The sequence below is a fragment of the Grampus griseus genome, assembly GCF_964374135.1.
Source record: "Grampus griseus genome assembly, chromosome: X".
Classification (NCBI taxonomy): domain Eukaryota; kingdom Metazoa; phylum Chordata; class Mammalia; order Artiodactyla; family Delphinidae; genus Grampus; species Grampus griseus.
In genome coordinates, this window is record NC_138999.1 from 39521432 (window position 1) to 39533898 (window position 12467).

Here is a 12467-nt window from a genome sequence, read left to right on the forward strand (position 1 = left end):
ACCCAGCTGTGTCTGTCCCTCTCCTCCTTGCCTGAAAGTCCCTCTTCCTTTACTGCCTGACCTCCCTTCTCAGTGGCCGGCCTGACTTGGTGGGATATGACTGCCCCAGGATGGCCTTCCTCATGACACCAAGAAAAGGTCCATAGCATGGAGCAGATGGCAGTGCTAATTTAGGAATATGTAGAGAGGACCAAATCAGGGAAGGCAGGCTTGTGTTGGGAGAAGAAAAAAAAGCTGGGCATGGCCTCAGGAGAATTGGGGAGTTTTGCTAAAGATTGATGGGAAGAGCAGGGTACGGGCAGTTCTCTGATGGTTAAGCATGTGCTTATTAGCTAACTGTATATGCTCCTCAGTCAAATGTCATGCTTTTTTTTTTTTTTTATCGTGGAGTTGTGAGAATTCTTTATGTATTCTAGATACTAGTTCTGTGTTGGTTATGTGGCTTGCAAATATTTTCTCCCAGGTGGTAACTTGTCTTTCGTCTTCTTAACGGGGTCTTTTGCATTGATAAAAAGTACAGAAATACTGAAAAAAAGGTACAGGGCTAAGTACAGATCCCTGGGGAAAGTGCTGCAAATGGTGTTCCAGATTCAATGTGATTTAACAAAATATATATTGTACTTACTGTTACCTCAAGGTTTTAATTTAGGTCCTGCAGGTGATCTCAGCAGCAGGGGAGCTAAGAGCCCAGGCAAGTTGCTCATGGACAGTACAGCAACACGTTGTAGGAAGGGCACTGACTAAAGTTACTAACTGTTCCAGTTTGCCCAGGGCTGTTGGTGTTAGTCCTGGAATCTCAGGTAACCCCTTAATCTTGGGAAAACTCGAATGATTGGTCGCCCATATGAGGACCTGATAGACCTCCCATAAGAGTTGTATGAGATGAGATCTCAGGTGTGTCATTTGGCTATTAGGTTGAAGGACAACATTAAAGGTTGGAGGGCTTGAGAGGCACCTTGGAGGCAGACCTGTAGATCACACACACACACACACACACACACACATACACACACATACACACAGAGGTTTTTTTTTAAAACTTAGTTAACTTTTTCTCATGTCATTAAATATTCTTCCATGAGACCATTTATAAGTACTGCATTCCATTATATAGATGTCATACAATTTATTTAACAAATCCCTTATTTTTGACACTTTGGTTGCTGACGGGTAGGATTTTGACAGCTGAAACTCCTGAAAATGATGGAAACCAGATTTTTTTCCTCACTTCCAAAATGCCATGAATTGTAAGATCTACCATCAATTTAAATAGCAGCGTTTTAGAGGAAAAATATAAGAAACACTATATCAAGTATCCATTAAAAAGTGCTCTAAATTATCCCTATAACTTTAAATATATGCTACTTCCCATTTTTGAATCATGACCAAATTTTGGTTGTGTTTTTCACATTCAGAGTCTGAACGTATACTGAGTTGCTCATTTCAGGGGACTTGCTGCTTTTCATAATGTTCTCATGATTCTTAGTCTCTTTGGTACCTTTAGTGATATGGCAAGTATAGCAGGTAAGATTTTCAGTCTATACGTTCAGATGTGAAGACCTACCTTTACATTTTATAATTCATCCTAATTTTTATTTTGAGCCTTCCATTCTGGATTGGTGGGAAGTCTTAGCATGGTTATTTCTTGAGTTCTTCCCTTCTCTTCTGGAATTTCATTGTGGTTCGGTGAGATTTACTCAACATTCAGCCACTGGGTGGAGATGTTTGGTACCACTGCCTGCCATGGGGCCTGTTATGATTAGTCCAAGTTGCTTCTTAATCCCTTCAAACTCTACTTGGGGCTCATGCTTCAGCCTGCAAGACTGCCCACCACGCCTTTAGATGAACCTTGAGTGTCACTTCCTTTCTGGGGTTTGCCACTCCCTTACTCTTGCATTCCTAGTCCACCAAGAGGCCATATTTACTTTCTAACTTGCCACATTCTCCCCCTGACGGAATGAGAAAGGGACTGTCTGCTTGAATTGGTAGGGGATGGGAGGGGCAGAAAGAGGAAAATACAAGGGTAAAAAAACACAGGTTACTGTCTTCAAATGCTTTTCTGCCACACAAAATATATCAGGTTTTGCTTGCATGACTTATTTGGTTGGAACCATAGTTTCACTTTTTCCCATAATTGAGTTATTTGTCACTAGAAGTTAAAGAGCTTCCTTAAGAGTCAACCAGCCCCTGGGACAGATTTTTCAGAACCTAGCAACAATTCTTCATGATGTATACTCCACCAGGGCAGAGATTTTTTATCTCTTTTGCCTCAAGCCTCCAGAGCAGTTTATAGCATATGCTGCCTCATTTTAAGTAAAAATTAGGGATCCAAGTTAATATACAGCTGCAATGACAATTAGATGAACTAATCCCTTCTACACATTGCAAAACTCTCAGTCACAGGCAGCAAGGAGCCTTTTATAACTTCTTCTTTAATTCCGAGGCTGACAGTTTTCTTGTGACTTTGAGTATAAGGGGCTTCCTAATTTCAGAAACACTGAAGATTAAAAAAATCTGTGGCTCAGCACTGAAGAAATCTGCAAGGCAGCCGACTGCCAGGAGGAGAAACAATAAAAGAAGTATTTTGATTTGTTTGATCCCAGGGGTGGGACACGTGGGCAAATGGTGAGGCATAAATGAAGGACCCCACTGAAGGGGCCTTGGCTAGGAGGCCAGTGGTTTGGAGTGGCAGGGAAGGTCAATGTGAATGATGTGGGATGGATTAATGTGTGAAGGACACTGGGCATGACATGGAGTCGGTTTGAAGAAATGGTGCCCGAGACCAAGGACATGGCAGTAGGAATGAAAGCAAAGGGATAAATGTGAGGGGTAATAAGAAGCATGGTCTCCATGACTTGGAAACTGAGTCAATGAAGAGAATAAGGGAGAAGCAAAAATCCACGGAAACTCAGAGTTTTCAAATCTGGCTGTCTAGGAAAATATAATACCATTGATAGGTGCCGAGAATGAGGAAGATGAGCTGGCGTTGGAGGAAGACACAAATCCTGGTTTTGGATCTTTGAATTTAAAACATTAACTGCTAACATAGGTCTTATTAATTGATCTCCATGGATATGATTGCTTTAGAATATCAGAATGTGCCCAACTAAACTATTACCCAGTTCTCATATTTCCATCTTGATGATAAGGATATAGCCTTAGATTTTGATAAATATCTTACTGAAATCTGGTACTATATCACCAGCGTTCTCCTGACGTGAGTATGCCAGACTAGTAATGTAAAAAACAGTGAGATGAGCTATCACGGGATTTTCTTGGTGAACCCCTACTGACCCTTACTGATCTCCACTGCCCGTTGTAAGTGCTCACAAACAGTAGTTTTGCTCAGTATCCAGCCTAGACTTTCTAGAGGTCACCTTAAAAAAAACCCTGAACATCTTCAGTCTTCTGGCATCTCCCTTATTCAATATTGTAGCAGCTGTGGAGGTGCGCTGCTCTATCTCCTTTCATGAAAGAAGGTGTGGATCAACCGTGAAGAGTGCAGTTAGCTGATGCTCCCCAACTGTTAGCCCTTCAGGATCCAGCTCAGCTTTTGAGCTGAGGCCACACTCTTCCTGGGCAGCCCCTAGCCAATGACTGAGCATAGTGGAAGTAGTAAGGTCTGGCCATCTCTGCCGATCAGAATTCCTTTAATGAGGAATCTGTGGTCCAGAGCTCCCTGCTAGGTTGGCTGAGGCTTTGTCAGATCTGCATCGTGGTTTTAGGTACTCCCTGCCCCAAACGGCTTCCTCTCCCCAGGCATCTGCAAATCTCTAAACCTCTTGCACTCCTAACTGCATCTCAAGAGTCTGATTCCTGGAGGGCCCAAATGACACAAAAATGATTCTTCTATGCTCTCCTGACATTAGTCCTAGGATCAAATGTCTAAGTTTATTTTTGGAGGGGGGCTGAGAAATAATTTGTTTAACATGAAGTCCCAGGGAAGAGATCTCATAATTCCCTCAGCTCTCTTGGGCTTTGATTCTTTCTCAAAAAATATTAACCCTACTCTTTAATATTTAAAAATTGTTCCCCTTGATGTAAAAGGTGGCAACATGATAGGGTTCAGCTTTCTCTCTGTCTGCACCATCTTATTCAAGGGGGTAGATCTATTCTTTTGTGGTTCTTCTTTAGATGAGCATGGTTAAAAAAATTTGCCCTTAGCATGTTTACCATCCCTAGTTCCTCACTTTACAATTTTCCTGACCAGGACTTCAAAATCTCTAATAATACCTTACAATGTGGAGACTTCTGTAGTTTTATAAAGCACTTTCACATTTATTATTCCACTAGATTCTTATAAGAAACTTGTGAAGGAGGAGGATGCAAAGCTAATAATTATTATTATAGATGAGGAAACTGAGGTTTAGAGATGTTTAATGGACAACAAATGTCACACAGCTAGTACGTACCAGACCTGAGGCTTGAACTCAGCTCCTCTGAAGCATAACACAGGGCACCACCAACTCTACCACAATGCCTCTCGAGATGTGGCGTGAGTTTGTACTGGTGGTTTCAGGGAGTCTAATTTGCATCCCCAGATGTGCAGAAGTGGCTCTGGGTTCTCAGAAGGCTTTCCACATATTTTGGCAACATACCCAAGGAACATGGCATCCTTCTGAATCACTCACATGGGACTAACCTGTGCCCTCTTTGCTCTGCTCATCAGGGACCAATGCATGAATTGCTGGTGCCTGTGAAGATCTGTATGTTGTCATGAAGTGCCAGCAACTTCAGATGTCCAGGACTCACCTAGGAGACGTTGCCAGCCATTGGGCTTCTTGGTACTGTTTCTCTTCCTCCATAACCCTGTGTTATTTTTCTCTATTCACCATCACCCTTGTGATGCTGGGTTTGATTTTTCTCTGCTTTCTTTCTTTCTTTTTTTTTTTTAACATCTTTAGGAGTATAATTGCTTTACAATGGTGTGTTAGTTTCTGCTATTTTTTTTTTAACATCTTTAGGAGTATAATTGCTTTACAATGGTGTGTTAGTTTCTGCTATATTGCTTTACAATGGTGTGTTAGTTTCTGCTATATAGTTTCGGCTATATAACAGGTATATATATACCTATATCTCCATATCTCCTCCCTCTTGCACCTCCCCCCACCCTCCCTATCCCACCCCTCCAGGTGGTCACAAAGCACCGAGCTGATCTCCCTGTACTATGCGGCTGCTTCCCACTAGCTATCTATTTTACATTTGGTAGTGTATATATGTCCATGTTACTCTCTCACTTCGTCCCAGCCTACACTTCCCCCTCCCTGTGTCCTCAACTCCATTCTCTACATCTGAGTCTTTATTCCTGTCCTGCCCCTAGGTTCTTCAGAACCATTTTTTTCTTTTTTTTTAGATTCCACATATATCTGTTAGCATACGATATTTGTTTTTCACTTTCTGACTTACTTCACGCTGTATGACAGACTCTAGATCCATCCACCTCACTACAAATAACTCAATTTCATTTCTTTTTGTGGCTGAATAATATTCCATTGTGTATATGTGCCACATCTTCTTTATCCATTCATCTGTTGATGGACACTTAGGTTGCTTCAATGTTCTGGCTATTGTAAATAGAGCTGCAATGAACATTTTGGTACATGACTTTTTATGAATTATGGTTTTCTCAGGGTATATGCCCAGTAGTGGGATTGCTGAGTCGTATGGTAGCTTTATTTTTAGTTTTTTAAGGAACCTGCATACTGTGCTCCATAGTGGCTGAATCCATTTACATTCCCACCAGCAGTGCAAGAGGGTTCCCTTTTCTCCACACCCTCTCTAGCATTTATTGTTTGTAGATTTTTTGATGACGGCCATTCTGACTGGTGTGAGGTGATACCTCATTGTAGCTTTGATTTGCATTTCTCTAATGATTAGTGATGTCGAGCATCCTTTCATGTGTTTGTTGGCAATCGGTATACCTTCTTTGGAGAAGTGTCTATTTAGGTCTTCTGCCCATTTTTGGATTGGGTTGTTTGTTTTTTTGTTATTGAGCTGCATGAGCTGCTTGTAAATTTTGGAGATTAATCCTTTGTCCGTTGCTTCATTTGCAAATATTTTCTCCCATTCTGACGGTTGTCTGTTCATCTTGTTTATGGTTTCCTTTGCTGTGCAAAAGCTTTTAAGTTTCATTAGGTCCCATTTGTTTATTTTTGTTTTTACTTCCCTTTCTCTAGGAGGTGGGTCAAAAAGGATCTTGCTCTGATGTATGTCATAGAGTGTTCTGCCTATGTTTTCCTCTAAGAGGTTAATACTGTCTGACTTACATTTAGGTCGTTAATCCATTTTGAGTTTATTTTTGTGTATGATGTTAGGGAGTGTTCTAATATCATTCTTTTTACATGTAGCAGTCCAGATTTCCCAGCACCACATATCGAAGAGACTCTCTTTTTGCCATTGTATATTCTTGCCTCCTTTATCAGAAATAAGGTGATCATATGTGTGTGGGTTTATCTCTGGGCTTTCTATCCTGTTCCATAGATCTATATTCCTGTATTTGTGCCAGTACCATACTGTCTTGATTACTGTAGCTTTGTAGTATAGTGTGAAGTCAGGGAGCCTGATTCCTCCAGCTCCGTTTTTCTTTCTCAGGATTGCTTTGGCTATTCAGGGTCTTTTGTGTCTCCATACAAATTGTGCAACTTTTGTTTCTAGTTCTGTGAAAAATGCCAGTGGTAGTTTGATAGGGAATCTGTAGATTGCTTTGGGTAGTATAGTCATTTTCACAATGTTGATTCTTCCAATCCAAGAACATGGTATATTTCTCCATCTGTTGGTGTCATCTTTAATTTTTTTCATCAGTGTCTTATACTTTTCTGCATACAAGTCTTTTGTCTCCTTAGGTAGGTTTATTCCTAGGTATTTTATTCTTTTTGTTGCAATGGTAAATGGCAGTGTTTTGATAATTTCTCTTTCAGATTTTTCATTATTAGTGTATAGGAATGCAAGACATTGCTGTGCATTATTTTGTATCCTGCTATTTTACCAAATTCATTGATTAGTTCTAGTAGTTTTCTGTTAGTGTCTTTAGGATTCTCTAGGGATAGTATCATGTCATCTGCAAAGAGTGACAGTTTTGCATCTTCTTTTCCAATTTGGATTCCTCTTATTTCTTTTTCTTCTCTGATTGCTGTGCCTAAAACTTCCAAAACTGTGTTGAATAATAGTGGTGAGATTGGGCAACCTTGGGTTGTTCCTGATCTTAGTGGAAATGGTGTCAGTTTTCCACCATTGAGGACTATGTTGGCTGTGGGTTTGTCATATATGGCCTTTAATATGTTGAGGAAAGTTCCCTCTATGCCTACTTTCTGAGGGTTTTTATCATAATTGGGTGTTGAATTTTGTTGAAAGCTTTTTCTGCATCTATTGAGATGATCATATGGTTTTTCTCCTTCAATTTTTTAATATGGTGTATCACATTGATTGATTTGCGTATATTGAAGAATCCTTGCATTCCTGGGATAAACCCCACTTGATCATGGTGTATGATCCTCTTAATGGGCTGTTGGATTCTGTTCACTAGTATTTTTTTGATGATTTTGCATCTATGTTCATCAGTGATATTGGCCTGTAGTTTTCTTTCTTTGTGACATCTTTGTCTGGTTTTGGTATGAGGGTGATGGTGGCCTCGTAGAATGAATTTGGGAGTGTTCCTCCCTCTGCTATATTTTGGAAGAGTTTGAGAAGGATAGGCATTAGCTCTTCTCTAAATGTTTGATAGAATTTGCCTTTGAAGCCATCTGGTCCTGGGTTTTTGTTTGTTGGAAGCTTTTTAATCACAGTTTCAATTTCAGTGCTTGGGATTGCTCTGTTTATATTTTCTATTTCTTCCTGGTTCAGTCTCTGAAGGTTGTGCTTTTCTAAGAATTTGTCCATTACTTCCAGGTTGTCCATTTTATTGGCATATAGTTGCTTGTAGTAATCTCTCATTATCCTTTGTATTTGTGCAGTGTCAGTTTCTACTTCTCCTTTTCCATTTCTAATTCTATTGATTTGAGTCTTCTCCCTTTTTTTCTTGATGAGTCTGTCTAATGGTTTATCAATATTGTTTATCTTCTCAAAGAACGAGCTTTTAGTTTTATTGATCTTTGTTATTATTTCCTTCATTTCTTTTTCATTTATTTCTGTTCTGATTTTATGATTTCTTTCCTCTGCTAACTTTGGGGGTTTCTTGTTCCTCTTTCTCTAATTGCTTTAGGTGTAAGGTTAGGATGTTTATTTCAGATGTTTCTTCTTTCTTGAGGTAGGATTGTATTGCTATAAACTTCCCTCTTAGAACTGCTTTTGTAGCTTCCCATAGGTTTTGGGTTGTTGTGTTTTCATTGTCATTTGTTTCTAGGTATTTTTTGATTTCCTCTTTGATTTCTTCAGTGATCTCGTGGTTATTAAGTAGTGTATGTTTAGCCTCCATGTGTTTGTATTTTTTACAGATTTTTTCCTGTAATTCATATCTAGTCTCATAGTGGTGTCGTTGGAAAAGATACTTGATGCAATTTCAATTTTCTTAAATTTTCCAAGGCTTGATTTGTGACCCAAGATATGATCTATCCTGAAGAATGTTCCATGAGCACTTGAGAAGAAAGAGTATTCTGTTGTTTTTGGATGGAATGTCCTATAAATATCAATTAAGTCCATCTTGTTTAATGTATCATTTATAGCTTGTGTTTCCTTATTTATTTTCATTTTGGATGATCTGTGCATTGGTGCAACTGGGGTGTTACGTCCCCTACTATGATTTTGTTACTGTCGATTTCTCCTTTTATGGCTGTTAGCATTTGCCTTATGTATTGAGGTGCTCCTATGTTGGGTGCATAAATATTTACAATTGTTATATCTTCTTCTTGGATCGATCCCTTGATCATTATGTAGTGTCCTTCTTTGTCTCTTTTAATAGTCCTCATTTTAAAGTCTGTTTTGTCTGATATGAGAATTGCTATTCCAGCTTTCTTTTGATTTCCATTTGCATGGAATATCTTTTTCCATCCCCTTATTTTCAGTCTGTATGTGTCCCTAGGTCTGAAGTGGGTCTCTTGTAGACAGCATATATACGGCTCTTGTTTTTGGATCCATTCAGCCAGTCTATGTCTTTTGAATGGAGCATTTAATCCATTTACATTTAAGCTAATTATCAATATGTATGTTCCTATTACCATTTTCTTAATTGTTTTGGGCTTGTTTTTCTATGTCTTTTCCTTCTCTTGTGTTTCCTGACTAGAGAAGTTCCTTTAGCATTTGTTGTAAAGCTGGATTGGTGGTGCTGAATTCTCTCAGCTTTTGCTTGTCTGTAAATGTTTTAATTTCTCTGTCAAATCTTAATGAGATCCTTGCTGGGTAGAGTCATCTTGGTTGCAGGTTTTTCCCTTTCATCACTTTAAATATGTCCTGCCAGTCCCTTCTGGCTTGCAGAGTTTCTGCTGAAAGATCAGCTGTTAACCTTATGGAGATTCCCTTGTATGTTATTTGTTGTTTTTCTCTTGCTGCTTTTAATATTTTTTCTTTGTTTTTAATTTTGTTTAATTAATATGTGTCTTGGCATGTTTCTCCTTGGATTTATCCTGTATGGGACTCTCTGCACTTCCTGGACTTGATTAACTATTTCCTTTCCCATATTAGGGAACTTTCCAACTATAATCTCTTCAAATATTTTCTCAGTCCCTTTCTTTTTCTCTTCTTCTTCTGGGATTCCTATAATTTGAATGTTTATGTGTTTAACATTGCCCCAGAGGTCTCTGAGACTGTACTCAATTGTTCTCATTCTTTTTCCTTTATTCTGCTCTGCAGTAGTTATTTCCACTATACTTTTTTCTAGGGCACTTATCCGTTCTTCTGCCTCAGTTATTCTGCTATTGATTCCTTCTAATGAATTTTTAATTTCATTTATTGTGTTGTTCATCATTGTTTGTTTGCTCTTTATTTCTTCTAGGTCCTTGTTAAAGATTTCTTGTATTTTCTCCATTCTATTTCCAGGATTTTGGATCATCTTTACTATCATTACTCTGAATTCTTTTTCAGGTAGACTGCCTATTTCCTCTTCATTTGTTTGGTCTGGTGGTTTTTTACCTTGCTCCTTCACTTGCTGTGTGTTTTTCTGTTTTCTCATTTTGCTTACATTACTGTGTTTGTGGTCTCCTTTTCACCGGCTGCAGGCTCGTAGTTCCCATTGTTTTTGGTGTGTGTCCCCAGTGGTAAGGTTGGTTCAGTGTGTTGTGTAGGTTTCCTGGTGGAGGGGACTAGTGCCTGTGTTATGGTGTATAAGGCTGGATCTTGGCTTTCTGGTGGACTGGTCCATGTCTGGTGGTGTGTTTTGGGGGGGTCTGTGGCCTTATTATGATTTTAGGCAGCCTCTCTGCTAATGGGTGGGGTTGTGTTCCTGTCTTGCTAGTTGTTTGGCATAGGGTGTCCAGCACTGTAGCTTGCTGGTTGTTGAGTGCAGCTGGGTCTTAGCATTGAGATGGAGATCTCTGGGACAGCTTTCACTGTTTGATATTATGTGGAGCTGGGAGGTCTCTGGTGGACCAGTGTCCTGATCTCAGCTCTCCCACCTCAGAGGCACAGGCTTCACACCTGGCCAGAGCACCAAGACCCTGTCAGCCACACGGCTCAGAAGAAAAGGGAGGAACAGAGAAAGAAAGAAAGAAAAAAAATAAAATAAAGTTATTAAAATAAAAAATAATTATTAAAAATAAAAAATTAAAAAATAATAAGAAAAGGAAAAAAAAGAAGAGAGCAACCAAACCAAAAGACAAATCCACCAATGAAAACAAGTGTTAAAAACTATTCAAAAGAAAACTGGCCAAAACAAAACAAAACAAAACAAAAAAAAAACGGACAGAGAGGATCCTGGGACAAATGGTAAAAGCAAAGCTATACAGACAAAATCACAAAAGAAGCATACACATACACACTCACAAAAAGAGAAAAAGGAAAAATACATATATATCATTGCTCCCAAAGTCCACCGCCTCAATTTTGGGATGATTTGTTGTCTATTCAGGTATTCCAGAGATGCAGGGTACATCAAGTTGATTGTGGAGATTTAATCCGCTGCTCCTGAGGCTGCTGGGAGAGATTTCCCTTTCTCTTCTTTGTTCTCACAGCTCCCGGGGTTCAGCTTTGGATTTGGACCTGCCTCTGCGTGTAGGTTGCTGGAGGGCGTCTGTTCTTTGCTCAGAGAGGACGGGGGTTAAAGGAGCCGCTGATTCGGGGGCTCTGGCTCACTCAGGCCGTGGGGAGGGAGGGGTACGGATGCGGGGCGAGCCTGCGGCGGCAGAGGCCGGCGTGACGTTGCACCAGCGTGAGGCGCGCCGTGCGTTCTCCCGGGGAAGTTGTCCCTGGATCCCGGGACCCTGGCAGTGGCAGGCTGCACAGGCTCCCGGGAGGGGAGGTGTGGAGAGTGAGCTGTGCTCGCACACAGGCTTCTTGGTGGAGGCAGCAGCAGCCTTAGCGTCTCCTGCCCGTCTCTGGGGTCCGCGCTAATAGCCGCGGCTCGCGCCCGTCTCTGGAGCTCGTTTAGGTGGTGCTTTGAATCCCCTCTCCTCGGGCACCCGGAAACAGTGGTCTCTTGCCTCTTAGGCAGGTCCAGACTTTTCCCCGGACTCCCTCCTGGCTAGCTGTGGTGCACTAACCCCTGCAGGCTGTGTTCACGCTGCCAACCCCAGTCCTCTTCCGGGGCTCCGACAGAAGCCCGAGCCTCAGCCCCGGCGGGTGAGCAGACAAGCCTCTCGGGCTGGTGAGTGCTGGTCGGCACCGATCCTCTGTGCGGGAATCTCTCTGCTTTGCCCTCTGCACCCCTGTGGCTGCACTCTCCTCTGCGGCTCTGAAGCTCCCCCCTCCGCCACGCGCAGTCTCCGCCCGCAAAGGGGCTTCCTAGTGTGTGGAAACCTTTCCTCCTTCACGGCTCCCTCCCACTGGTGCAGGTCTCGTCCCTATTCTTTTGTCTCTGTTTATTCTTTTTTCTTTTGCCCTACCCAGGTACGTGGGGGGTTTCTTGCCTTTTGGGAGGTCTGAGGTCTTCTGCCAGCCTTCAGTAGGTGTTCTGTAGGAGTTGTTCCACGTGTAGATGTATTTCTGATGTATTTGTGGGACGGAAGGTGATCTCCATGTCTTACTCTTCCACCGTCTTGAAGGTCCCTCCTCTCTGCTTTCTTATTCTGGCTTCGCTTTTGGATATTTTTCTTCCATCTTGCCCAAAACAAACAAACAAACAAAACCAGAAGAAAAAACCCTACCTCCTCTCCAGTAACTTAGCTCCTAGAAGATGGTCCTCAAACCCTGCCACCTCTCCTGAAACCAGGAGACTAGTTTTTTTGCATCTTCTGTTATCCCAATGGTCAGTGGCTCAGGCAGGAAGGCAAATGTAGATATGTCCATCAGGCTATTGGACGCCTTCTTACATTGCCCATAACACTTGAGTAGCAAAATAAATGGTTATCTTTTATGGCTTCTGTGAAAGCTCTGCCCTGAACACC